The sequence below is a fragment of the Xenopus laevis genome, chromosome 8L (genome assembly GCF_017654675.1).
Source record: "Xenopus laevis strain J_2021 chromosome 8L, Xenopus_laevis_v10.1, whole genome shotgun sequence".
In the NCBI taxonomy this organism is placed as follows: Eukaryota; Metazoa; Chordata; class Amphibia; order Anura; family Pipidae; genus Xenopus; species Xenopus laevis.
In genome coordinates, this window is record NC_054385.1 from 122,532,753 (window position 1) to 122,558,888 (window position 26,136).

At 43.3% G+C, this 26,136-nt stretch overlaps 1 protein-coding gene across 5 annotated transcripts in view; it reads left to right on the top strand.

The window, feature by feature from the left end:
* Window positions 1-26,136, top strand: part of dapk2.L (death-associated protein kinase 2 L homeolog) — a 78,616-nt gene that overhangs the window by 5,090 nt on the left and 47,390 nt on the right. For 3 of the 5 annotated variants that reach the window (XM_041572124.1, XM_018229151.2, XM_018229154.2), the window contains exon 2: window positions 4,305-4,463. The exons of 1 other annotated variant lie outside the window; for it this stretch is intronic. The gene's annotated coding sequence lies outside the window, so the exon portion shown is untranslated. Of the gene's footprint in view, window positions 1-4,304; window positions 4,464-10,351; window positions 10,483-26,136 lie in introns of those variants that run through there. One more of the 5 variants, XM_041572122.1, reaches the window with a different exon arrangement.

Here is a 26,136-nt window from a genome sequence, read left to right on the forward strand (position 1 = left end):
AGAATCTGGCTCACTGGCTATCAAGGAGTTAAAAACATAGTTTTGCATTTTTAACATAGAAGCAGAAATACAGAGACGGGCAGTCTCAGTCTCGGGTGCCAAATTCCTATTTTAGGCTATTTATCCCACTACAAACCCAGAGAACTATCTGCGGAATGCGCCCGGCTGTTGGCCAGCATGCACACACTCAGGATTGCTCTTTTTTGTCAGTTTGTTCAAGAATTAACACTTCACCCTGAAACAATACACACGTTCAGTTCACACCTGCAGCTGAGGCTAATGCAGTTTATTAGGTGCCTGCTGCAGACTGCACTGACTTGTGTGCGGCCATGCAGCATGTATTTCAATGAATTGCTACTAAGCTATGCCATATGTGAATTGCTTGATTGTAAAGGGATTAAACAATTAAAGGAAATAAAGTGGCCAGCCCTTGGAGTGTAGGAAGGTACTGTATATAAAGTGCCCAGCCCTGGACAAATGGGAAGGTACTGTCTATAAAATGCTGATTCCATGAGAGTAGGAAGGTATTGTCCGGCCCAGACTAGGATTCAAAATAGACCCTGACATTTCAAGTACAGAGACGCCCAAACAGTCCCCAGCAGCCCGGGGCATTTCTATGACATCTCACAGCATTTGCAAAATTACCAAATATTGCCAGTCCGGGACTGGGTACTGTATATAAAGTGCCCACACCTGGAAGAATGGAAGAGAATGGTATATAAAGAGTCCAGCCCTGCAATAATGGGAAGTTATTATGCTCAGCCCTGCAATAATGGGAAGGTATTGTATATAAAGTGCCCAGCCCTGGAAGATTGGGGAAAGTACTGTGTATAAAATGCTCAGCTTTGGAGAGAAGGAAGATACTTTATATAACGTGCCCTGCCCTGGAACATTGGGGAGGTACTGTCAGGCCCGGACTGGCAATCTGTGGGTTCTGGCAAATGCCAGAGGGGCTGCTATAAGGTCCCACAGAAAGTCAGTATTTAGTGGGCTGGTGGGGGCTGGTGGGGGCTGACTGGGCCTCCGTGTACCTGAAATGCCAGGGCCTATTTTAATTCTCAGTCCGGACCTGGGTACTGTATATAAAATGCCCAGCCTTGTAGAGAAGGAAGGTACTGTATATAAAGTGCCCAGCCTTGGAGAGAAGGAAGGTACTATATATAAAGTGCCCAGCCTTGGAGAGAAGGAAGGTACTGTATATAAAGTGCCCAAACTTGGACAGAAGGAAGGTACTGTATATAAAGTGCCCAAACTTGGACAGAAGGAAGGTACTGTATATAAAGTGCCCAAACTTGGACAGAAGGAAGGTACTGTATATAAAGTGCCCAAACTTGGACAGAAGGAAGGTACTGTATATAAAGTGCCCAAACTAGGACAGAAGGAAGGTACTGTATATAAAGCGCCCAGCCTTGGAGAGAAGGAAGGTACTGTATATAAAGTGCCCAGCCTTGGAGAGAAGGAAGGTACTGTATATAAAGCGCCCAGCCTTGGAGAGAAGGAAGGTACTGTATATAAAGTGCCCAACCTTGGACAGAAGGAAGGTACTGTATATAAAGTGTCCAGCCCTGAAAAATTGGAAGGTACTGTATATAAAGTGCCCAACCTTGGACAGAAGGAAGGTACTGTATATAAAGTGTCCAGCCCTGAAAAATTGGAAGTTACTGTATATAAAGTGTCCAGTCCGGGAGAGTAGGAAGGTACTGTAAATAAATACCCAACCCTTGATGAATAGGAAATGAAATGCCCAGTCATGGAGAATAGGAAGGTACTTTATATAAAGTGCCCAGTTTTTGATAAATGGGAAGGTGCTGTATATAAAGTGCCCAGCCCTGGAAGAAAGGAAAGTTACTGTATATAAAGTGCCCAGCCTTGGAGAGTAGGAAGGTACTGTATATAAAGTGTCCAGCCCTGGAATAAAGGAAAGTTACTGTATATAAAGTGCCCAGCCTTGGAGAGAAGGAAGGTACTGTATATAAAGTGTCCAGCCCTGAAAAATTGGAAGTTACTGTATATAAAGTGCCCAGCCTTGGAGAGTAGCAAGGTACTGTATATAAAATGTCCAGCCCTGGAATAAAGGAAAGTTACTGTATATAAAGTGTCCAGTCCAGGAGAGTAGGAAGGTACTGTATATAAAGTGTCCAGCCCTGGAATAAAGGAAAGTTACTGTATATAAAGTGTCCAGCCCTGGAATAAAGGAAAGTTACTGTATATAAAGTGTCCAGCCTTTGACAGTAGGATGATACTGTATATTAAGTGCCCAGCCCTGGGATATGGAAGGTACAGTATATAAAGTGTCAGGCTGTAAGGGGGATGGGAAGGTACAGTATATAGTTGAGAGTTACACAACATAACACTGGGGGTAAAGTGAATGAATGGAATAGATTTACTCTCTCTTCCTGGGAATGTCACCTTTTGGCTTTTTGCAGGGGGACATGAAAGGCTTGATAAGCGGGTGTGACCTGTACAAGTGACAAAACAGCCTTGGGCTAATGTTACACTGGGGCATAAATCCTACTGAGACCTCCACCCCCCCAGCAATCATTCCTGTTGTCTTCTACATCTCTCCATAGAAGCAAATCATTAGCAGATACTTTCAGTTAGTTATGGTGCTGGTAGTGTTGACAAGGATAGATGAATGGGGCAGGGTATGTATGAAATGCATTTGGTTCTGGGATAAGATCAGTGCAGAGTGCGGGGGGGGGGGGGGGGGGGAGAGGACTTTACATTCCTCCCAACTGTCCCGTTTTTAGAGGGACAATAAAAACTTTACATTTTCTAAATATATTTTTATAATGGCTAACATGGTACAGCATCGGAAAACTGTCAATTTGCAAAGTTAAAAAGACGTACAGGGAGAACTGAGAAGAGCAGAGGTCCAAATATTGAACTTTGGGGAACCCCCAACTGAGAGCTTGAGGGGTTTAACCTGAAGTTTGATCTGAGAACTTGGAGGCCTCCTGTGTAACAAATAGTAATGAGGCCAAGAGGGGGTTAGAATAAAGCAGTGGTTCCAAAGCCATCAGGCTGGTCCTTCTGGAGGGCTTGGAACAGGGCCAGGGGGCTCAACTTGATGGTTGGACTTTGGAAACATTTTCTCTCCTAGATACACCTACAAGCTCAGCACATTAGGGCGAGATCTGGGGAATAGTGAGGCTGAAACCTCAATGTTCTCCTGTATTTGAAACCTTGTTATAAGATACGGAGGTCCGGCCTGGTATTTGGTTGCCAGGGTCAGTGACCCCCCCGCCGACAAACAGCATTTTCATCGGCAGGCCAGAAAGAGGCACAATAGGAAGGGTACTTTGGAAACCATCAAAAAAATGTAAAGAAGGGTAATTATGAAGTTGCTTAGAATTGGTCCATCTATAACGTAGTAAAAGTTTATTTCAAGGTGAACTTCCCTCTAAATGGTGTCACCGAGCCACTGGAGGAAGTCACACGAGTCACTGGAGAATGTCACATTTCAAACCTTTCTGCTCAGTCATCTCATCAGATTTACAGTCCTGCCTTCCCCTTACCAAAAATGTCTTCCTTCCTGGATATTTTAAAGAGGCAGTATCACGCAAGCCTACCTTGATATGTCACCCTCACCCAAGCCCATAAGCCTTTGTTATTGTATCTTGGACAGTGAAGAGGAGCTTCTGTTCCCGATCACATTGGACCATGTGCCTCCTTGATCCAGTCTAATCTCATTGCTGGAATGTATCCCCCCCCCCACTGTGACTTTGTCCTCTCTCTTTGAGCAATCAGACTGGCAGGCCTTCAGTTTGCCATTATTAGTTTTTGTCATTTAATTTTCTATTTGGTGCCTCTAACATTCACCTTCTATACTGACTTCCAAACGACTACCTGGTTGCTAGGTCTTTATCACCATAGCAACCAGGTAGCTGCATGGAAACTGAATAGTATAATTCCAAAATTGACCAATGCACAAGTAAAATGTACACAATTCAGACCAATTGTATAACGACCCAGAATGCCATTGTCTACATTTTAAGTTAAGTTGAACTACCCCTTTAAGACTGCAAGGGTTGGTGTCCTGGGTATTTTCTATTTATTTTTTAAAGGAGTAATTATTTTTGTTGGGGAGCCAGGCCACAAAGCAATGGACTGCAGTACATATCCACACCACCGTCTGATGCATGTGACTGTCTCTTCTTCCTGTTTAGTGATAAAACGGCAGCCTTGTCTTGCTTTATGGCAGAGTCTATATGTATATCTATATATATAGTCTCAATATCAAACCAAGATCTTTAACCTTTATCTGATTGGCTCATTAATATTTGTTTCACTGATTCCGGTAGAGTCTTGTGACGGATTTAACACCAAGAATTGAAGAGACTTCTGTGACTGAGGCAGAAGTAAAAGCGTGAGAAATATATGAAGCTTGCGGTACAAGAACAGCTATATGAATGACAACCATCTGTCACTGCTTAAAGGAGAACTAAAGCCTAACTAAAGAAGTAGGTAGAAATATTCTACATTATGTTTTGTGCTTCTGTACCAGCCCAAGGCAACCACAGCCTTTTAGCAGTAAAGATCTGTGTCTCCAAAGATGCCCCAGTAGCTCCCCATCTTCTTTTCTGCTGATTCACTGCACATGCTCTGTGCTGCTGTCACTTACTGAGCTTAGGGACCCACTCACAATATACAGTACACATAGAATAGAAATGTCACAATATAAGGCTGATTAGTAATTAATACAGATAATTACTACATGGCAGCACAGAAACCAGTGCAATTAGCATCAGAATTTAATAATCAGCCCTGTAGCATCAGCTTATATTACAGGGGAAGCTCATTTTCTGCTGGATAATTAGTGACGAGCCCTAAGCTTAGCTTCTCAACAGCCAATCAGAGCCCACTGAGCATGTGAGTGTCACAGACACTTTCCAAGATGGTGACCCCCTGTGACAAGTTTGAAGTCCTGGATCATTGCTGCTAAACTGAAACTTTAGGCTGGTGCAATAAGGTCATTATACTGTATAAAATATGGCATGTTTAGCCATATTCCGTTTTAGGGTTTAGTTCTTCTTTAAAGATGACAATTTTGAGTGCATGTGTAGCATAGCCATAAAAGCTGTTTAATGTAAACCATAGTTATTGCTGTACACGTGACATGTCTTTATGGTAAAATAAGAGGAGCCCATCTGGACATTGCCCGTTACCCTGGCAGGCCAGTCCGATCTGGATAACTGTATATTATTATATTTTATATTATGTCACTACTATATATGTGTTTGGCAAGCCTTATCATTTGGCGTGTATTCCCTTATCCAAAGCAGTAGAAACCAGAAAAGTTCTAACGCAGCTAATGTACAGCACATGTACACATAAACCCCATAAATAATGTTCCTGCTGTCTACTCTATCATCTTGACTTTGCTGAACTTCTAAAGTAAGCTAATGTCCCCATCTCATCTCTAGCTGACTTCAGGCTGGACAACACATGTGAGTCTTTGATGGCCAGTGGTACATGATGTTTATCTGCTGGTCACATCTTGTTTGGTACAATCGGTGCCGGCCATTTACTGGAGATAACATCTGGTTTAGGGTAGTGCTGGCCTTAGGCAATCCTCCCAAACATTCCTCCATAATCATTTCCATCTTGCATCTCATCCTTTATCAGGCCTGGGGGCAGAATAGGAGTGAATTGTCCACATTAGTGAGATAGGGACCATAGATTGTAAGCACCTCTGGGACAGGGATTCAGGAGAATTATGTATATATTCTCTAAGCACTATTGTTGGCACTATATAAATAAAAGATACTGCAGATACTGGATCTACAGTATTATCATGTCTTTTTTGTTTTCAAATAGATGACCAATAAATATTACCTTCTGATTAGTTGCTATGGGTTACTGGACCTGCTGTAATCACGAATGATCTGGGGACAATGAAATTAGCAAGGGTGAACAGGCCTGGAATTTTGGACAGGCCACCAAGGCCCAGGCCTAGGGTGCCAGGATTTTAGAGGGTGGTATGCTGTCCAACTACACCCATATTGGGTCCTGGGGATGAGCAGGAGATACAATAGATTTTATAAATCTCCCGTGCACCAATCCCCATTGCTCCAGTCCCAATGATGAAAATTTGAGAGAATAAAAGAGAAGGACAGGGGCGACGAACAACAGCGGGCCTAGGGGTGCCCACTGTGTAAATCCTGCCCTGAGGGTGAAAGCATTGTTTGGTATTTTTACATGGACCTCTATACTTGTGCCTTGGCCAAAATACTGGTTACTTGAATTTTTCTGAAAAAGGTGCATCAGGGTTGAACTGGCCCACCAGGAGACTGGGAATTGGGAGTGTAGTAGTAGTAAGCCTCATTATCAGAGAAGAGGTGGGAAGTAACCATGCCTTAGTGAAGCCGGGATAAGAGGCACGCTGTAATTGAGGGGTAGCAAGTAACAGAGTGTCAGGGTCGGACTGGGATGTCGGGACACCAGGTGGGCTGCACCGACCCAGGCCCTCTTAAACCCTGGGCTCTGCACTTTTACCTGCTACCCCAGCCCAATCACAGCTGCAACAAGTTAATAATAAAGTACCCATTGGGGTGAAAGGATGTTGCAGCTTTGGTAGGGGGCCCAGGGGCCAGGGGTGTTGTGGCTTCAGTGGGGGGCCAGGGGGTTGTGCAGGTCCCTGAGGCAACAGTACCGGTGGTCACTGGACTCCCAATAGAACATCAAAGGAGTGTTAGCCAGTCATGGCCATTTCAACTTCTGTGGTCTTCAAGGGATTTTATGTGACCCCACCTCCCAACAGATACATTTACTATGGGAAGAAAAATCAACACCATTATAAATGTGTAGAGTATACATTTTCCGTGTACATAATAGTCTATGCCAGGGCTGTCCAACTGGCGTGGCCTTGTGTGGCCCACTACGTAAAAGCCTGCCTGTTGTATCTGCTTACCATATGTAAACTTTAAAAGGTATCAGTACAGAGATTACCGGCCCCTGCATTGTTTAAACCTCAAATTCAGACTGCAATTACCTGCGTTGTTCACACATGTAATCCCCCCTGCATCGTTCACACTTATAACACCTCTATTGTTCACCTGTTCACACCTCATATGAAGGGGCACCAGCACTGTGTCACTGTATGTAGTACATTTTAGAGTGGTCCTGATAAATTTCCCTGTCTCCTGCTCTGTTCTGCCTGCCCTATGCTCCCTGTGTGTTCCATACTCTGCCTGCCCTATGCTCCCTGTGTGTGCCATACTCTGCCTGCCCTGTGCTGCCTGTGTGTGCCATACTCTGCCTCCCCTATGCTCCCTGTGTGTGCCATACTCTGCCTGCCCTATGCTCCCTGTGTGTGCCATACTTTGCCTGCCCTGTGCTGCCTGTGTGTGCCATAATCTGCCTGCCCTGTGTTGCCTGTGCAGGCCATACTCTGCCTGTGGAACATAAGCCTGGTGGGGGTTTGTCAGCATTTGAAAATTGTAAGGGGCCCCTAAGGTTAAAGATTAAACTTGTGCTGGGGGTGCTGTATTATCCACAGGAGGCATATGAATTTAAAGGTGTCTTAATGTGACTTAACCTTTTTCACATATGAGTGATATCCCTGCAGTGAGCACCAACCATTTGGTTTTTTTGTGTGCTACCACCATTAATGCTGGCATGGTCTTGTGGTAACATGGGTGTGGTTTAAAGTGGACATGGTTTAAAACAGAGCCTGGCTCAACACTGGCTTCCATTGTCGGCCCTACACCTTGTCGGGCGAGAAAATTCTGGCCCTCGGTACCACAGAAGTTACCAATCACTGGTCTATGCCAATGCACTTTACTGTCAAAGGAAAAGATAGCTCCTTCCCATTTGCCTTGGTCTCCTCTGGGAGAGCCCTGACATAGACTATATGTTCCCTAGAAATACAGATAATTAATGTGGTGCTCCAAGGTTTACCATGGCGCCACCCACCTGAGAGCCCAGTACTGTTTAGCTAAAGACATCTTGGTTACTTTAGCCGAAGAAATAGACTTAATCCAGTGGACACGCTCCGTCTAAAAAGCTTCAGTATAAACCACTGTCTTGACTTGACTTGACTTGCCTCTCTGGAAAAGGCTCCCTAGGGCTGCGATTCTTTGGTAGCCGCATGACTTTGTTTAGAGAATGTTACCAGCTGTTCTTAGAAGAGACAGTGCAAAACCTCCTTAAATCAACGTGCTTTGTATTATCAATTGTGCTTTGCTGTTATGTGTTGTACCGGCCCAGTGACGCACAGCCGCTAGCTGAGAAGCATTCTTTCCCCCAGACTGTATGAAAACTGCAAAGATAATTTCATATACCAACCTTAGAGCATATGGAGATGTCGGATATTTTATGGATATGCACTTGGATTTAATGGAAAGAGATTGCTGCAGTAAGGAATAGTAGGATCTAAGCTGGATTGAGTCTAATGCTGACTCCAAATTGTTGCAGAGTTTGGTAATTTTTACAGTGGCCTAATATTTTTGGTTACTTAAAAATGAAAATCCTCTTGGTCAATAACATCTCAGCAGCCAGTTATCATCTTCTGCTCTGTCTACATGGGTTTCACCCTCCTGATCTGGTCCCATTGTGTGGGTAGCTGAGTCTAGCTGGGTTAACCTGATCAACCAGGAAACGAGGAGATCTTCAGGCTTCTCAAGGCTTAAGTCTACTCAACTATTTGACCTAACTATCATGGTGCCTCATGCAGGCACAGACTGGGATTCTAAATAGGTCCTGATATTTCAAGTACCCAGAGGCCCTAATAACCCTCACCCTAAGGGTTACCATCCCAGTCCTTTAAAAGAGGACACTTGTTGAATACACCGGCTGCAAGTTGGATGCATGGATCAAGGACTTGTGTGAAGCTATGCACCCAACTTGCAGTATGTGTATTCAAGAAGTGTCCTCTTTTAAAGGGGTGAGACAGTTATCCTACCCACGACTCCACTAAATAGCAAATGTCTATGGCAAGTTCGGGCCTGGCCTTATTGCTCCTCTCCCTTATCCTAGTCTACTTTAAGAGTTTCAAAGATGGATGTCCTAAGTAGGCAACAGATGTTCAGTTCAGATGTTGCTTCGTGTATGACTAGCTTAATGCTTGTTGCTCATGGTTCAAACCTTTGGCCATTTTGGCCATTTTTAATGACAATGGCCTGATATTTCTTGTGCATGGTCCAAAAGTAACTTAGAACCTTAAAAAAACATAAAATCTGAGCAGTCAGTAACCAAATCAACAATGGATTGCTTTAATCAACCAATCAGAAATAAGTTCCTTCAGGTGACCAAACAAGTAGTGCTCTCCACAAATGTTGGGCAGTTTCATGTAGTTAAACTCCTTGTATGTGACTAAACTGATGATGATCTGGTTTATTTGCTTATGCTAAACAGGTGCTACAAAGTTTTTATTTGAATATAACTGGTTTCAACTGGTCCACAAGGATAGCTGAAGATCTTCATCCTGGTGTGATTACCTGAGGTTAACTGGGTTAAACTGGCCCACCAGGAAAGTAGATCTTCAGGCTGCTCACGGTTTGACCCTACTCATCGACTCTACCACTGACCTACCTTTCCTGGTGCCATGTGGACCTCCTCCATGGAGCCCCATGAGCTTTAAAGTTGTATGTCCTGAGGGCTAAATTCAGGCTGGGGAAAATAAGAAAGAAGGATTAATAGAAGAATACAAAATAGGTTTAAGGAGTACAGAGGGGAAAAAAGGCATATAAAGTAAGACCAAACAGGAGAACTGAGAAAAGGGAAGAAGGAGATATATACACATATCAGGTTGAAAGTGTACAAAGGTTAGAAAACAAGAGAGGGGCAAACCAGAGAACATAACAGTATAACAAAATAAGGGGAGAGAGTGGGATGAAGAGAGAATCAGAGAGGTTCATGTTGAGTTCCCTTCACTCAGGTCCAATATTGAACACTATGCAGGTGATGTACCAAGCTACTTGCAACCAGCTCAAACTAATTGTAATAGTTTCCTGTATGGCAAACCACACTCTGTCTGCCTGTTATAAATAGTTTAACTACAAATCGCTCATGGGGATGATTCATATATGACTTTACAAAGTGTAGTGGATTTGGTGACAGGTCTCCAAGCACAGTGGTAACTGGGAGTGAAAATGAAGCTGTCATTGTGGTTTATCCGGACTGTAATAAAGAGCAATTATGAAGATAAAGCTAAGTGTTTACACAAAGCTAGTACATGCCTCGTGGGACTGCCAAGTTTATTGTAAGTACTGTTGGTGTGTCTCTATGATGCTGGAACCGAGCCCGACTGGCGATTACACTTTCATACATAGTGGGTGTATCCGGGTGAAGGACACCGACTGGGAACCAGTTCATATCCCAATAAAAGATTTCTTGCTCTCACTGCAAACTGCAAAGCTTTACCGTGTGGGAGGAGAGAGCTGCACCCATGATCCGGGCAGGTTTGGACACAACATGGATGGAATTTTGGGGTAAAGGCTTGCTTAGAAACAGCTTTCATTCCAGGTCACCAGCACCATGGTAAATATTAATTTATAAACAGTTTTATACTTTAATAATTATACTTTAATTAAAAAGTAAAATATGAAAAAATGCATGCAATGAGGAGGGAACATGTGAGTGCTTTGTATATAAGGGGATAAAAGTCCACTGATTATCTGAGATGCCTCTTTGTGGGGTGTTAGTAAGTGGGTGGAGTGAGTAGTGTAGGCCCATGGGTGGAGTGAGTAGTGTAGGCCCATGGGTAGAGTGAGTAGTGTAGGCCCATGGGTGGAGTGAATGGTATAGGCCCATGGGTGGAGTGAGTGGTTGAGGCCCATGGGTGGAGTGAGTAGTGTAGGCCCATGGGTGGAGTGAGTAGTGTAGGCCCATGGGTGGAGTGAGTGGTTGAGGCCCATGGGTGGAGTGAATGGTGTAGTTCCATGGGTGGAGTAAATGTTGTAGGCTCATAGTGTCCAAGTATTCCCTTGGACACCAACAGTATTTGGTCCACATTTGAGGAAAATGGTGGGATGCAGGGTACCCTTTGCTGGACGAAGTTTGATTGAAGTTGCCTACTGCATAGGAGATTAACTTCTGGGCTGATGACAGGGCTTGTCAGAGATAAATTGACTATTTGTCACTCCAGCTGACATGAAGGAGAGTTGGTTGGGCAGCTTTGGAACTTTCACTCAAGTTGGCCTGTAATGTAACTTAGCATTATGACAATGTGAAATCACCAAACCCGAGGTGAAGGGGCTTTCTGAAGCTTCTCTGTTGGGCTTGGGTACACTGCTCGATCTCTCCAGAGCCCTATACATTGTCATGGCAGTGGTGGGGCCCAGGGTGCACATACAAGAAGGATTCTGATTGTGAGGAGCCTTCTGCATTGGAGAATTTACCCCCAGGGTGGCAGAGAGATAAAGAAGCTTTAACACCCATTTAAATCAGATTGCAGAAGTGCTCAGTGGAGCAGTTTCTGCCTATTTAATTTTTACAAAGACTTTTCTTCTCCTTTAATTAACTGAGGCAGCATTATGTCCGGGATTTACGTATGCTCCTGTTTTATGCTTTTAGGCAATGAGGGCAAGAATTGTCCTTTGTCTCACTATCTGATTTCTTGATGTGTAAAGTGGGGGTTTTGAACTCCCTGTAATTGCTCTTGTTAAAAAAAGAACTTGGCAAACCGGTTTTGTAGCAATGTGTGTTGTAGTAGCACCTCCAGCAAATACCTTGCTCTGGTGTAATGTTGTCTCTTGCTAGAGGGTGTGCAGATCTTCTTTCCTTGTACGAAGGCCCTTCTGTCCGAACCCATCTCCCACATTCATGACCTTTGTGGGATCTTTTATGTCTGGACTTTATCCATAAACTTGTGTATTAAAATCCAGCTGTCTGTGCCTGCCTGGCCAAGTTTCCATTTCCGCCTGCATCTCAGCAAACAGTCACCCTGCCCTTTAACTGCAGAAAAACATCCAGTTGGAAATGGAAATGATTTCTTAGAAATTCTGTTATTGTGGCGTCAAATTACCCTTGGAAATGGGTGATGCACATGCAGCCAAAACACAGAGACTTTGACTTTCTACGTTTTAATGTTAGTGCCACATAATCGGCTAAGTTGTCCAGCATAGCCCTATCTGATGTCACTCTAACTGCAATTGTGTCATAGGCAAGGCTGACAGCCATTGACTGCACAAACAAGTATTGATCATGCTGCCCAACCCAGGCCTGGACTGGGAGTCAAAATAGGCCCTGTCATTCCAAGTACACAGAGGCCCAAACAGCCTCCTACCAGCCCAAACAGACCCCTACCAGCCCACTATATGGTAACTTTCTATGGAGCCATACAGCAGCCCCTCTAGCATTTGCCAGAACCCACAGATTGCCAGTCTGGGCCTGGCCCAAGCTATGTGTTACTGATGTAGAATATTGGGCAACAATAAAATGTACATAGCCAAATTAGGAAATCCGGACAGGAAATTGAAGTCAATGACACGTCAGTCAGTGATCAGTCCCGCCCCTGACATCACCCGCCCTGCCCTGACGTCACCCGCCCCACCCCTGACATCACTGGCCCTACTCCAAAGTCACTGGCCCACCCCTCTACACCATGACCCACCCACTGCATGTTTTCGCAAAAAAAAAAAATGGTGGCAACCCTAGTTGGGCTTCTGCATTCCCAGTAAGGCCTTTGTACTAAATGGCACTCGTCGGTGGGTTTTCTGCCATTCATGATTAGGAGGCTAGGCACTGATGTGCAGTAGTCCTGCCCTAGGTTGTGGTTGAGGATTTCCACGATATGGGCAAAAGCATGTGGAAACCAGGAAGGCTTTTGCAGTAGATGTCAGAACATCATTGGTGGGATTTTCTGCCATTCATGATTAGCAGGTTGGGCACTGATTTTGGGAAGTCTGGCATGGCTCACATCAGTATTTTAATTTATACCACAGGGGTTCAGTTAGGTTGATCTCAGGGCTCTCTGCAGCCAGTAAGGTTGTTCCGCTCCCATCTCAGGGAAGCCATTCTGTGCAGACCTTCCTTTATGCAGTAGTCCTGTCTTGTGTTGTGGTTGAGTATTTCTACAATGTGGCCAAATGCATGTGGAACCTGTCTGTCCATATCTCATTCCCAATCTAAGGAAATGAAATGAAGTTGGGCCTCTACTTTTCCAGGAAGGCTTTTGCACTAGATGTTGGAACATTGTTGGTGGAATTTTACGCCATTCATGATCAGGAGGCTGGGCACTGATGTTGGGGAAGCTGGCATGGCTCGCATCTGCTTTTTAAGTTTAAGGGTTGAGGTCAGGGCTCTGTCCAGGTCAGTCAAGTTCTTCTACTTCCATCCCAGCAAACCCATTCTGTACAGACCTTACTTTGTGCATAGGGGCATTATTGTGCTAAAACAGGAAAGGGCCTTCTCTACACTATTGCTGCAAAGTACTAAGGGGTTGTCAAGCATGTTATTGTATGATGTAGTGGCACATATGTCAGAAATAATGACTTAAATAGTTTATTCCATTAACTAGAAGGCATGTCTGCATACATTTGGCTGTATATTGTACACTACTACCTATTTTGCTGCATTAATAAGAAATAATCTTGCGGGAGAACATTCTGTTCCAAACTATCGCCCATCCATGAGCAGAGCATTTTCCCATACATCCCCTGAGATTGTTCTGCCAGAAGGAAATTACTGAGCTCTGTGCTGTTCTGGAGAGGTTCTCAGAATACTAAACATCTCAGTGTTTGGTTGTGCAGTGCAAGGCAGGTGCGTGGGATCAGGGAATAGGACGGCTCGGCCAACATCTGCTCATGGGGGGACTGGATATTCTGTTGCAGCTGCTCAGAAGGAACTTGTTCTTCATCAGGTAGACTGGTAGTCTCTAGAGATTGTGGGGAACTTGGAACAGCGGAATGGGATATAACATATACATCCCTACCATTGCTTGTCTGTAAGTCTTCTCACTGTGGGGCCACAGGGGACACCACTTTTCATTCAAAGCAGTGAAAACCTACATTTGTCTGGGAGTGGGGGAGGGGGTGTAGCGCAGCTCGACAATGATTTTAGACTGAAAATTTTTACTAAGAACTAAAGTAAAGCATTATTTCCCCAGAGAACAGAATAAGCAACATTCTCCAATTTCACATGAATAATAATGGGCTGCTTTACCTTCATTGTTAGATATTCCTATCGTCTAGTAAAAATATTGAGTGGAAAATGTATTCTGCATTTACTTGGTGTGTCCCTTTGTCTCTACGAAGGTGTTAATACAGTTGTAGCCTTTGACTTTGTGGGGGTTATTTATTAAAGGTCTTTATTGAAGTACAAGTGTGGATTAAAGCCTTATGCGTTTCGTGTTCTCACTAGGGATGCACCGAATCCAGGATTTGGTTTGTGATTGGGCCAGGATTCGGCCTTTTTCAGCAGTATTTGGATTCGGCTGAATCCTCCTGCCTGGCCGAACCGAATCCGAATCCTAATTTGCATATGCAAAATCATGTGACTTTTTGGCACAAAACAAGGAAGTAAAAAATGTTTTGCCCTCCCCATCCCCTAATTTGCATATGCAAATTAGGATTCAGATTCAGTTCGGTATTCAGCCAAATCTTTCGCGAAGGATTCAGCCCGAATCCAAAATAGTGGATTCGGTGCATCCCTAGTTCTCACATTAGAGCCTATGATTAAGTGTTGTGAGAACACGAAACGAGTAAGGCTGTAATCCACACTTGTACTTCAATAAAGACCTTTTGCACTTATGCTTAAAACCTGGGGCAGAGCACCTGGGCCTCCTCGTTTACGTGGTGAGTCTCTTTGAAAAGAAATGTTTGTGATGATGTTATTTATTGAAGTGTAAATGCCAAAAACTCGAAAAATTCTAGTTTTTTTGACTATAAAAAAATAAATAAATAAACTCAAATTTTTCAGGATTTATTATACCCCGAGGATGGGAAAAGTCCAAATCCAAAAATCCTCAAGATATCCTGATCACCACTGGGTTTTGTGCAATAATCCGAAAGATTTTGTGGTTTTCGGGGAAAATCTGAGTTTTCAGGCGGAAAATCCAGACATTTTTCTTGATTTTTTTGTTTTTTCGCTCACAGGATATTTTCGGGAAAATATCTAGATAAATAAGGGGAAATAACCCGTGTCTATTTGGCAGAGTATATTTTAAAAAATAATGAGATACATTTGGATTTTAATAAATAACCCCTTGTGTGTCTCTGGCTGCCTGCCCAAAACCCTTCTGTTTACCTCGCAGAGTCCTCCTGTTGTGTTACATTCCCATAAGAAGAGCTCTGTTGTTCTCTTGGCCATAGGGACTGTGCTCGTTGAGGCCAAATGTTGAAATTGAACAGGCTCAAGTAAAATCATTTGGGGGTTCCAATTGGTAAGCACCCTTAGTCACTCTAATCACTAACCTTCTACCCAAGCCCAAGTGTGACCATATTCTTTCCTGATATATATATATAATTCTCCAGATCATTTATGGCTTATTATTTCAGTAGTGATGAGCTCATAATGCTGCGTCTATTTTATCCTACAACGATTTCGAGGAAACATCCTTGACTTGTAATTTCTCAGCTCCGGTGAGTTTTGGAGCCCATCCCTGAGAGCCGTATCTTCTCAATCTCTCTCTCTGCCAGAAGCCTCCCGGCTGCCCTGTTCCCCAGCAGAGACAATCAATGTTAGTTAATGAAGTCAAACGCTTTAATAATCATGATGGATGCTCTTAATTGAACCCTTTCCTTATTGGATTTTTTTTTATCACCCTATTTATTTCAATCGTACATTTTTATGGACCAGCCGTGCGGTTCTGTATAGATTTCCATCAGCTCTCGGAGGCTGGGATGGAGGGTTGTTAGATAAGGCGGCATATTAAAATGAATATTTTATGCAGAGAAGAGTTGGCGCAGTCAGTGCTGTCAACAGCAGAAACATAATATGATACATTTTAAATCCTAGCAGTAGGGTTGCCATGAGGAATGGTTGGGCTTTATATCTGCCCAAACTCTATATCCGATATGCCCCAAACCTCACCATTTTCATGAAAAAAACCCCATACATTAAACATAAGTCTGGACCCCCTTATTTGAATAGGGCCCTGGCAGGAATTCTGTCCCCCCTGCTGTTGAAACTGTTTTGCAGTATTGATTATAGTTGATTGTAACTTAGGGTGCTTCATGCTAAGGGCACAAAGGGGTGCGACTAGTTGTAGGCAGGAAACACAGTTTGTGAAGGTGCAAGACATGAGGTTTCAGTGTGAACGCATGGCCGGTGAGTGTGAATATATAAGTGGGCATCTAGTGAGGACGAGCATTGTCTGGGAACAGGGGGCTGGGGTGGAGCATGCCAGGCCAAATAGTATTTCATCACTAAACAGAGAAGAGAAGATGAAATATTACAGGGAGAAGGGACTGGAGAGAGGCTATGTACAGACTATGAGCAAACTTAGGGGACTGTTCCTGCTGAATTGTGCTTAGTACAGGGAATACCTATGCTGCCATAGTTTTATGGGATCTCTCTGTACAGACTATGAGCAAACTTAGGGGACTGTTCCTGCTGAATTGTGCTTAGTACAGGGGAATACCTATGCTGCCATAGTTTTATGGGATCTCTCTGTACAGACTATGAGCAAACTTAGGGGACTGTTCCTGCTGAATTGTGCTTAGTACAGAGGAATACCTATGCTGCCATAGTTTTATGGGATCTCTCAGTACAGACTATGAGCAAACCTAGGGGGGGGGGGCATTCTAATAACTGGAAATTTGGCTCTTAAAGTTACCAGGAGCAACTTTTTGCCATCCCTGGTAACTTTGGGGATGCTGCCATTTGAGGAAAGTTTGCTTCATAGCAGCAGCACCCCTGAGTATAGGGATAACCAAAGTGGTGTAGTTTTATGGTATATTTATCTCTTTCAGGTTATGTTAAAAATATGGTGTTTTCTTATGGCCCAGTTTTTCTGCTTGTATTCCTCAGTTTCATATTATGTAGATGCTTTATCACAACTCACTGTCATTTGATTCGGTGATTATAACACAATGGGAGGGCTATGGGTGTTGATAAGAAGCTACTGACCAGCCGGAGTCTATGGCAGCTCACGTAAAGCAGAAAGTGCAAGTTGAATCAATAACATCTTTGCAGAAGGTAGGAAGAAAAGCAAAAAGAAAATATTAACAGTGATTACTAATGAGTCATCGGGTGACTCCAAGTTGGATAAGTCAAACAATGTGACCTTTGCCATTTTACTGCTGCCTGGAAGGAGTACCCAGCTCCTCAAATTGTTGCAGTTATTTTTGCCCTAATAAATACAGCCTTCTCAGCTGAGAACCTTGTCTCACAGAATGTATGAAATTCCTATGGATGTCGCCTTGTCTTCTCTCCATGGCTCCATTCTTCCCAGCAAACGATTTCTCCAAGACTCTTCCTAATATAGAAGCCAAAAAAAGGCGATTGTTCTGCGCAGACCCTGGAGACGACTCCATTGTATCTCTTGAAAATACCAAACTTGGATAAAAAATCATATCCAGTCCTGATGTGCAGAGATCTGTGGCTCTGGTGTCTGTCGTCAACGGTTCAGATTATCTCTGCCGTCCATGTATAGCATCAGGTTGCCTGGTCTTGCTCTGCCGTTCATTAACGTGACAGATAAACGGCGGCTTTTGAAGGTGAAAAATGTTCCAGTTTAATGGTTACCGGGGCTGTAGGATTACAGGGTGAGATGTTTCTGCTCATGGTGTTCTTTAAATATTTTAAGTATTGGAAACCAGTATTTAAAGGGGCAAGTTTTAATAACAATGTTCTACTTTCCTCCTGTTAAACCTTGTACTAATCCCCAAAGTTCTAAGGCAGTGGTTCTCAAACTGTGGGGTTGGTCTCCTGAGGGGACATTTAGGATGGGGCCAGTTAGGATGAGAAATGCTCTCCTAGATACATCTGAAGACTCAGTCCTAAGGTCAATTTGGTTAAAAGTTGGGACAAAGATTTATTTACTGATATTATTGGAACGAGGACTGAATAACTGATACATCAATGTTTTCCTATATCTGTGCTCATTTCATGAGATAAGGAGGTTCCTAACCAAAGGGTGGTCCATCAAGGTGGTTAATAGACCAACCTTTGGTTGGTTAGCTTCAACTGAAAAAGTTTAAAGGAGAATTCAACCCTAAACATAAAAAACCCTACCCCCCTACCCTACCTAGAACCCCTCCCTCCTCTCCCCAGCCTAAGTGTTCTCCCGGGCAAATGCCCCTAAGGTTTTACTTACCCCTCGGTGCAGATTCAGGCATTGGCGTTCAGGGGCACCATCTTGAGCCACTTCAGTAACCTTCGGAATAAGAACGGCATATCGGTGCATGCAAAGTTGGAGCAATTTTCAGTCTCGCAGCAACTGCGCATGTGCCGAAACTCGCGAAAATTGCTTAAGTGCCAGTTTCATTACGAACATTAACGAAGCAGCTCAAGATGGCGCCCGTGATCTCCGATGCCTGAAACTGCACTGAGGGGTAAGTAAAATTTTTGGGGCATTTGCCTGGGGTAATAGACCCCCCTCCCTCGAGGAGGGAGGGGGGTCTATGTAGGGTATGGCTTTATGTTCTCATATTTTAGAAGAAATATGTGCTTTACTTACCTAAAGCTGTGCAGATTTACGTAGGGATGCACCACATACACTTTTTGGGATTCCAAAACCTTTGTGCAAGATTCGTCGAATACCGGACTGAATCTGAATCTGCATATGCAAATTAGGGGCAGAAAAGGAAAAGGTGGGAAAAAGTATTTTTTACTTCCTTGTTTTGTGACAAAAAGTTGCGTGATTTCCCTTCCCACACCTAATTTACAAATGCAAATTAGGATTCGGTTCAGCCATGCACAAGGATTCAACTGAATCTGAATCCTGCTGAAAAAGGCAGAATCCTGGCTGAATTCCGAACCAAATCCTAGATTTAGTGTATCCCTAGATTTATGCAACTGATTCAGATGAAAAACCGCATATGTACCTGTTTGTTTGGCCCGAGGGTCAAATAATCACATCAGCCTGATATTGGCCAACACAAGGTATGGCCACCGTAAGGCTCCAGGCAGGGTCGGACTAGTGTACCTTAGGATCTCCTGGTGGGTCACACCCAATCACCATAGGTCAATATGACATACATTACACCTAACTGTTGTGTGTAGGCCCTCAATGTCAAGTTCTCTGGTGGCCCTTGGAAGCCCAGTCCAACACTACCTCTAGGCCAGCACCTTGTGCACTACAGCCTTGCCATCTGGAGCATCACTTAGTATTACTATTATTGTTGTCTAAATGGTGAGTCTGACATAAACATGGGGATGATGGCCACAGAGAATTGTGAGATGTTATTGGTTCTTGGTTTTGAGATTGTTTTGTGCCCCTAGCTGTGATATATCAGAGACATATCGCTGGACGTTGCTTGTTATCAAGGGGATGCCAGTGGTTCATGGCAGGTAAAAAGGATCTGACATGGCACGCACATTTGCACTGGAGCATTTAGCTGCAATGTCAGTGTAAATTAGCTTGAAGTCTCCCTCTGTGCAGCCTTGGGAAACACAGAAAAGAAGATGACATATTACATGGAGAAGAGGTAATTGTTTTTAGCCTTACTTCCTTCCCTTTCCAACTCTAGTAATCAAGAGAGTTTGTCTAAACAAAGATTGTGAGCTCTGTATAAACAAGCCCTTTCCAGCCTCCAACCGCTGTATGTGCCTGTATCATTATACAGGTGGTTTCACTGTTAATCTGAATGTCTACTTTCTCTTTCTCGCTCTAAAGAGCCACCATGGAAGAAGAAAGTACTATTCGTTTCACAGTTTTGTACTGACTATTGCCTAAAAGTTTTTAAAAGAAATACAGGTGTTATGGATCACACGTGTATATTGTCTCTTTAAGGGCGATTGCTTTATGGCAGACAACAGCACAAGCCACAAATGCTGGGTGGGGATCCGGGAAAGAACATAGATTGAGTTTACATCTTCTAATCTGCCCTGGAGCTGCAACACTTGGTTCCTCAGACCCGTTGTTTTAAGGAAACAGGAAATGTGTATTATATAAATGTGTATTATATTGTCTAGAATGAAATTATTCCTCAGGTATTAACGAGCCAAACAATAAATGCAAATCATCTGGAATTTTTATTTGCTTCGCTCGTTATGACCTTACTTTGCCTGAAATAATCCCGTTTATGTTTATACACAAGGAGCAAGAATGTCTCAGATTCTGATTATAATCATATTCCTGATAAACAAAGTTAATTGGTACATAATATTTTCTGCACTTTCTCACAATCGGAACCATTTGCAGTACAAGCCCATTCCTTTTTTTCTTTGGTAGGGCTTTTGGGGGCAGGGCATGGGCTCCAGTGGAGTCAACAGACTGGTTGGGGCTTTGTTTAGTCAACAGGTCACAGAAGAACCAATAGATTATTAAAAACAAGGGTGTTTGCTGAAAACGAAAGGTTGGCACGGACAGGGCGGTATGAATAATATTAATTCATGATGTTTTGGTGTTACTAGTCCATTAACAAAGGCACAAACCAGACACTGTGGTTACCTATCCCATCTGATAGTCCATATGTAAACTACCTAAATTCAACCATGAGTTCTGTGGGACACACAGTGGGGCAAATTCACTAAGATTCGTAGTTGCGCCAGGCGTAACTTCGCCGCACTTCGCCACACTTCGCCAGGCGTAGTTTCGCCAGCGCTTCACAAATTCACTAAAATCCGAAGTTGCGCTCAGGGGTAGCGTAAGGTTGCGAATTTGTGCTAGCGTTGATTCGCTAAGTAAAGCGAAGTTACGCTAATTTGCATACGGCGCCAAATTCAAATTTCAATGGAGGAATACGTATCAGCACTACAAATGCCTAGAAAACCTTCAAAACATCAAATAAAAATTTTATTTTGCCCTACACATGTGCCCACTGTCTAGGTAAGTTGCCATGAGTCAGGAAATGTAGGGGGGAAGGAGGGGAGCCCCAAAAATGTTTTCGATCTTTTTCAGCCTATCACCCATAATGTAGAAAACACGCCAGCGTTTTTTGGGACTTTTTTTGAAGCAATCCCTATCTACTCTATTGCGCTTCGCCAGGTCTGAGGTGGCGAAGGAAGTCTAGCGTAAAAGGTAGCGTTCAGTACACTGCGCGCATTAGTGAATTTGCGTAGTTACGTCGCTAGCGAAACTTCGCCAGGCGTAAGGGTGCGAAGTAACACTAGCAAAACTACGCCAGCGTTCATTAGTGAATTTGCGCAGTAACGAAAATGCCAAATGCTAGCGTTCGGCGCTTCCTCGCTTAGTGAATTTGCCCCACAGTGTTTGATAACCTTATTTTTCATGCTGCACAAACTCAAGCCTGTTGTCAATGTCAGCGTCTCCGTGGCGGTAACATGTTGACTACACGGAATTACCTGCCGCTCACTGGTCTGACCTCTCTGTAGGCCATCTCTGCAGGTTTCCTCTTCTGCGGCTTTGTACTCAACTATTGACTGTACACTCGGCTTCCTGAGGGCTAGCAACCCCCCCCCCCCCCCCACACACATGCTTGTAATTCAGAGACAAGCTATTTTTTTCTTTAGATGTTACAGAAAGCAACGACTGCTAAGAAAATGAGTCCTTAGTGAATATACCTTTAAATAAAGCCTGCAATGTATTGGTTTTTCTTTGGAGAGGGCTTGGCGCTGACCTTTTTCTTTCTGGGAAGGTTTATGTGGAATTACCTATAATGCAGCCAGTGAGATCATGTTCCATAGGGCAACTGGTCACTGCTATTATGTGTCATTCTAACCCGCAAGAAGCATTTAGGCAATGTCACATGTCACCTTGTCTGTACAAATAGTGATTTGACGGTGCATTGTGTTCGTGTCTCATAATCTGATATAAGCTGCTTTTTTCATAATGGGGAAATTCTTAGCAAAAGCACTTTTATTTGTTGATATACATTTTTTTATGCTAGTAATTAGGAACGGTTGTATTCACAAAGTTGGGCGGGCATGTGATCAAATGTCTTGAAATACTGCTTAGTACCCTTGGCAGCAAATAAGCACTCATCCCAAATCTCCCCCTAACTGGCCTTCAGGCTGGGCCCCCTTAGCTCATAACAAGGTTACAGATATATAGATACATTGGGGTAACAGTCACCCTGCTATAGTATTAGGGGTACCCAGGGCACAAATAAACAGTCACCCCAAATCTCCCCCTAACTGGCCTTCAGACTGGCCCCCCTTAGCTCATAACAAGGTTACAGATATATAGATACATTGGGGTAACAGTCACCCTGCTATAGTATTAGGGGTACCCAGGGCACAAATAAACAGTCACCCCAAATCTCCCCCTAACTGGCCTTCAGACTGGGCCCCCTTAGCTCATAACAAGGTTACAGATATATAGATACATTGGGGTAACAGTCACGCTGCTATAGTATTAGGGGTACCCAGGGCACAAATAAACAGTCACCCCAAATCTCCCCCTAACTGGCCTTCAGGCTGGGCCCCCTTAGCTCATAACAGGGTTACAGATATATAGAAGCAATGGGGTAACAGTGACCCTTGTATAGTTCCAGGGGTACTCAGGGCATAAATAATCACTCACCCCAAATCTCACCCTAACTGACCTTCAGGCTGGGCCCCCTTAGCTCATAACAAGGTTACAGATATATAGAAACATTGGGGTAACAGTCACCCTGCTATAGTTCCAGGGGTACCCAGGGTACAAATTAACACCCCAGGTCTTATCCTAACTGGCCTTCAGGATAGGCCCCCTAAGCTCATAACAAGGCTTCAGACATTAGCTGTTATATAAAAACCTTTACGAGCACAGGTTAAATAACTATATTAACCTTCCCTGACTGTAATTGCATGAGGAGTTCAAGCAGTATAGAAAGTCACATTGTTTGGAGGTCGAGCAGATTCCTCACAAGGTTTCGTCTCTCTCGCAATTGTTCAGCCATGGGTCTGGCTTGGGTCCCTTCCCATTGCGCAGCCAAACTAATGAATTGCCAGAAGCAAATAATTGCACATTTCGAAAGTATTGGCTTTGTGTTATTTCACTCAGTCCAGCGGAAATGCCTTCCAAGAAGCAAATAGTTTTATTTCATAACATCTTTTGTATTGAGAACAGGAACTGCTGCCAGGGGCGCTTCGCCAATGAGACGAAAGGAGAATTTCGCCTCAGGCAGCAGCTCCCCACTAGTTACCAGGGAAGGCAAAAATGCAGCTCCTGGTACTTTAAGAGCTGAATTTCCAGTTTTCAAACCGGAAATTCATCTCTTCTAACACAAAGAGAGCGCAATTATGCTCTCTGCGCTAGTGTCCTGGCCCTCTCTGCCACCCTCGTGGACCCCCCGGACCCACTCCGGCGCAAAAAGGTGAGCGCACGGGGGAGGGGGGGCCTTTTTTTGGTCCATTAAAAGAAGTCCAGCCTTCATGCCATTTGGGGTGAAAGCATATTAACTTTCTTGGGTGCTCCTTATAGTAGGGTCTCTGTTATGATATAACCATTATTTTATTATAAGCTAATGGGGCCCTGAATAAACTTTAAACTGTAAATGGGGGAATGGACTGGGTCTGAATGGCCTGAAGAAAATATATAGGCATAACCATTACTACAACCAGTTCTCTAACAAGTATTTTAATGGTTCCACCAGATTGCTTATTCTCTAGCACTGAGAGTTTATGTGGTGGTTGTGATCTGGAATCATGCTCAGAAGAGCTCCTAAAGGGAACTGGTTTATAGGATGAGCAAGTTCTCAAGGCATGTTGGGGCCTCCTCCATCAGAAGGGCTTGTGCTATATATATGATCAGGTCCAAATTTGTATGAAGTTCACAAATGCTCAGGCCTAGATGATAGGGGTAGCAAGTAGACCCTATACCACAAAGGCTGCATTGTTGATGGAACCACTAGTAACAGCTCACAACCTGCTTTTGCCACTTGAAGCTCTAGTATTACAAATAAGGGAACTCCAATAGGGTCTTATATTAGTGGTACCAACAGTAGGGAGCAGGCTGAATGCTACGGTCTAGGGGTACTTGTGTGCTCCTGGGTCACTTCTAAACAGTTATCCTAACCACTAATACTTCTTCATACACCTTCTTACCTTGGATGAGAGTTCTACATTGGAATTTGTACTCTGGGTGCTTACCTGTTGGCAGTTGGGCCATGGTAGTGGGACAAGAACAATAAAGACAGTATAAAGAACATGTTCTTATTGGTCTTCCACCACAGGAGAGAACAGAAACAATGAACACAATTAAAAGAGAATCTGAGCCTCAGCCCAGAATGAGAAGAGTTAGTGCCTGCAATGCCGTGTGGAGCAGCCCACTTGATATCAACACGTCCTAAAGACATTCAGTGCTGAGAGCTATGCTTTCCAGTTCAACCTTCCCTTCTGTACATTTCACCTCCATCTATTGTTATTCTCCATGCTTCCTTAAAGGAAAACTATACCCCCAAAATGAATACTTAAGCAACAGATAGTTTATATCAAATTGAATGACATATTAAAGAATCTTACCAAACTGGAATATATATTTACATAAATATTGTCCTTTTACATCTCTTGCCTTGAACCACCATTTCGTGACTCTATCTGTGCTGCCTCAGAGATCACCTGACCAGAAATATACAACTCTAACTGTAACAGGAAGAAGTGAGGAAGCAAAAGGCAGAACTCTGTCTGTTAATTGGCTCATGTGACCTTACATGTGGTTTGTATGTGTGCACAGTGAATCGTACGATCCCAGGGGGCGGCCCTTATTTTTTAAAATAGCAATTTTCTATTTATGATTACCCAATGGCACATACTACTAAAAAAGTATATTATTATGATAATGGTTTATTTAAATGAAGCAGGATTTTACATATGAGCTGTTTTACTCAGTATCTTTTAATAGAGACCTACATTGTTTGGGGGGTATAGTTTTCCTTTAAGAATTCCATCTTCACAATAATAATGCCAATCTTATTGGGCTCGTTGCTGCTTTTGCTCAAACAGAAACAATCTACACCCAGTAACCTCACGCTTGCTATTGATTTTTATTTATAACAGGGAAGGGGATGTGATACCTGGAGCAAAGATAACTCTTGTAGATGATCAACAGGGGAACAAGGGAATGTTACATTAAACTGAATTGTAACCTGTGTTTGTCTTTAGCTTAATAAATACAGTTTCAAGGTAAAGTCACTAGGAGGTGGCAGTTTGTTAGGAACCCCCCATTGACTTTTATTGCTTTCCCCATACCCTGGGCCTGCTCTCCTCTTCTTTTTTAATCCCACTGATAGTTCATGGCAGGGCAAAGGGCCGCCATCTTCCTTCTTGTTCCCAGTTATCCTTTGTGCCAGATCAGGCATTTAGTATGCACAGACTCAAACTCTTTAAAAATTGGGTTTTGCCCAAGGATATTTCAGTATCTGGTTCATATGCCCCCAAAACAGAATGCCACCTTTCTGGCCAGACAATTGGAACCACGGAAGCAACTGGATTACGATAGATATGATCGATCGTGTATGAACGGCTGAACGGCTAATGGGATGAATGTGATTATTCATGAAAAAACTTTGGTTTACTTGGTGTCATCGATCTACACATGATCAAAGAAAGTCACAGAAAGGAACAGAAGGAGAGCATGAACCTGGTTGCAAGAGCTTACAATCTAAAGAGTCTTTGAGCAGCTGACATAGGATATCACTGGAGGGATGTATGTATATTTTAATCTAAATCTGGATGGACATGAAAGGAAACAAAGTTGCTTTATTTTCATCTTAATAGCTATTTTTCTTATTTGTGTAATTATATAATTCCTGTTGGTGTAAGGGAACCTTTACCCTCCTTCTCCTCTTCCAAAGCTGAATGAACGGAACTCTTGCTTTATCTAGTTCCTGGGGAAGGGGACAGATTGAGCTGGGGTTTGGCATCTGGAAGGAAATGTGGGTCCAGAGACAAATACATGCGGACTGATGGATATTTACTTTGTTAATGAGACATCCCAACACCCAGACATTCCTATGGAACTAGGCCAGTTCTATCTGCATTTTTGAAGTTATATATATTACTGCAACGTGGTTCCATGGAATTCCAAGCTTCAAGAGAAACAACTGACTATTATGTTACTACTATTGCAATATTTGTGTACAAGTGCACAAAAAAACCCACAAATGTTTATTATGTGACTGCCATTTATATATTATGCGTGAC